The following is a 3,369-nucleotide window of genomic DNA, read 5'->3' as shown; positions in this document are numbered from 1 at the left end:
ACTTGAGAGAGAGAGAGAGAGAGAGAGAGAGAGAGAGAGAGAGAGAGAGAGAGAGAGAGAGAGAGAGAGAGAGAGAGAGAGAGAATTTTATATAGGAGAAAATGGGCTTTTATTTAGGAGAAAGAGATTAACACACGTTAAATTTCTTGGACATTTTACTTTTTTATTATGATAACAAGAATTTATTTTCTGTTCTTGATTCTTTTAACTTTTGTAGAGCTTTGATGCTTAATTTGAAGCATCATTCCTTCCAAGCAGATTTTTGTCTTTATGTAATCCTATTTCTATTTTTTTTTCCCAGCAAAATGACTATATATAAATAATGTTGAAACACAAATTTTTTAATTACTTAAGTTTTGATTGAAGTAGACATCTCACAAGTTTATGGACCCCATAGGCATGAGACCTTCATTTTGTGGAGTGGGTTTAGGAGATACTATCTATAATTTTTGCAAGTTTGGAATTAGGATTTCATCTTTCTGGTGGGGGCTCAAAGAATGAAAACCAAATTTCACCATTTAAAAAAAAAAAAAGATGCTAATATTAAAAACTAAATAAATAGTGAAAATTCAAACTAGTATATATTTAATATTAACAAAATACATATAAAAGATAGGACATAAAAATAAATGTTTCTTAATACATTTCTACTCAACCTAAATTCCAAAATAAATTTATGAATTATGATTGTATCAAGGCTCAATCCCAATCAAGACAAAAGTTTGTTATATAACTTGATAGTTTTTAGACTCCTTAAAACCACAATTAGATTAACCTAGGTAATTAACCAAGTTGTTACTTAGTCCAATTTAACAAATCTAGGTTATCACAATCAAAACAATTATATCATACAAAACAGCAGAAAGATAAATAACACAACGATATGATCACCCAGGAAACCAAATCGGTAAAAACTTGGGGAGGATTTGACCTAACTATCCTCAAGGTAAACCTGAATTCACTATGAAAGAATCAAAGTTGTTCAACAGGACTTAGACCACTAACATCCTATTACTACCCATCAGTAGAAACTTCCTGACACGACCACGTGTAAGCTCCGAAACCGCAGACTTCTTCTTTCTTGGATTCTCCAGCAAGTACAAATACACTCGCTTGTGTTTCTTTAAGTTCTTATGGCAGCAACTGAATGATCATCAAGCTCTTGAAGAAATCTCCTTCTTGATAATCCTAAACTTTTGTAAAGGAAAGCTCCTCATAGATCTTATAAGAGATTTATACAAACAGCAATATGAGCAACACTAAAACGTGGTTAGGATTTGCCTTTTATACCTAGAGCAAATTAGAAAACCCTAAACGTTTTAAAACAAAACTAGGGCTAAGTTGGAATTCTGCAAAAAAAGGCCTTTGACCCGATTTTCGATTGATTGAGCCTAAGCTTCGATCAATCGAACCAGGCCGAGAAGCATAAATAACTTCTGCAACAGCTTATTCCAACTTTACATAAATGAACCAATTTTGAGCAAGTCTAAAACACGACTAACCAATATGTTTTGATCATAGTTTGCCAACAATACACATTAGAATTCTAAATACATAAAACCCTAAGTCTTTAGAACCTAACATAACTTTAGTCCAGGTCATTGAATCTAATTCTACTTAAAGTACAAGAAAAGTAATTCTAGTTCTATATGTAGTTCAAGTATATTGTAACATTGGTTTATTTATTGTTAGTCAATGATTTCATGAGTTCATTCTAATTAAAAAACCAAAAAAAGAAGGAGAAGAAGTTTAAGCCGTTTGTACCATGGACATTAATATATTGTGTTTTGACTCATTCTCTTTTTCTCTCTTCGCCTTCTTTATATATGTTAATTAGAATTATGTTTTATATAAACAATAGCTAAATTTCTACATGTTTTGATTTCCTGTATATTGATCGTTTGGCTACAAAGTTGGCCTCAAAACTACGGATGGCTAGTCATTTTCATTTTTTCTTTGTTGGCTAATTGTATGCCAGGGGATTCTACCCTTAGAAATTTAGAAGTAAACCTACAAAAGGAGACTTTTAACTGATTTTGATCCTTTCCAACTCAGTTCATCCTTCAAACCATGGCTCAGTCAAGCAAGAGAATCGTAGTACCATTTTATTTGCTTCTTCAGAAGTTGGTGCAATGAGACCATTGGAAGGAGAGCAATGGTTGAAGAAAGAAAGTCTTTTGCGTCAGTCTGTTCAACGGGGTTGGTCCAAATCCATGCACTTACATCCCTGGTCGCAGCAAGGCAGCAAGGCACTACAACAAATTTGACCTTTTTCAAGGGTCAAAACCCTTGACAAAAGAAACCCTTCAAACTTATCCTATATCTCTTTTTCGGGTGTGAATTTTGAAAATCTAACTATTGAATTTCATGTTCCTTATGTTCTTAACATGTATATCAAATTTCTTTCAAATATGATTTTATTTATTATGACAGTTTTTAGACCCCTTAAACAATTGATTAAACCTAGGTAATTAGCCAAGTTGTTACTTAGTCCAATTAAACAAGTCTAGGTTATCACAATAATAAAGATCAAATCATGCAAAGCAGCGGAAAATAAATAAGACAATGATATGATCACCTAGGAAACCAAACCGGTAAAAACCTGGGGAGGATTTGACCTAACTATTCTCAAGGTAAACCTGAATCCACTATCTTGAAAGAATCGAAGTTTATACAAAAGGACTTACAAGCACCCCTGCTCGACTTCCTAATGCTACCAACCAGTAGAACTTACTGACACGACCACGTGCAAACTCCGAATCCACGGACTCCTTCTTTCTTGGATTCACCACCAGCTACAAGCACACCCGCTTGTGTAGTCTTTAAGTTTTAATGGCAGCAACTGAATTGATCATCAATGTGTAGAAAATATCTCTTCCTTGAAAACCCTAAGTTTGTGTAAAGGAAAGCTCCTCTAGATCTCACAAGAGATTTACACAAACTGCAAATATGAGCAACACTAAAATGTGGCTAGGGTTTGTCTTTTATACTTAGGACAAATAAGAAACCCTAAAAAGGTTTTAAAACAAATAGGGCTGAGTTGGACGAATCTGCAGAAAAGCAATCTGCCCGAGCTTCGATCGGTCGAGCCTAAGTTTCGATCGATCAAGCCAGGCCGAAAGCCACAGTGCTTCCTGCTTTAAACTCGATTCCAACTTTACATTGACATACAACTTTGAGCTAGCTTTAAACACTTCTAAACACATTTTTTTGATCATGGTTTGCTAACAATACAAATTAGAGTTCTAAATACATAAAATCCTAAATTTTAGAACCTAACAAACTCCCCCTTTGGCAATCCGTGACAAAACACAACTTAGAAACTCAAAGTTTACAAAATGAAAAGCCCTTTACAAAATAATGCTCATA

Source organism: Quercus lobata, chromosome 10 (assembly GCF_001633185.2).
Source record: "Quercus lobata isolate SW786 chromosome 10, ValleyOak3.0 Primary Assembly, whole genome shotgun sequence".
Lineage (NCBI taxonomy): Eukaryota > Viridiplantae > Streptophyta > Magnoliopsida > Fagales > Fagaceae > Quercus > Quercus lobata.
This window is presented reverse-complemented; position numbering follows the sequence as displayed.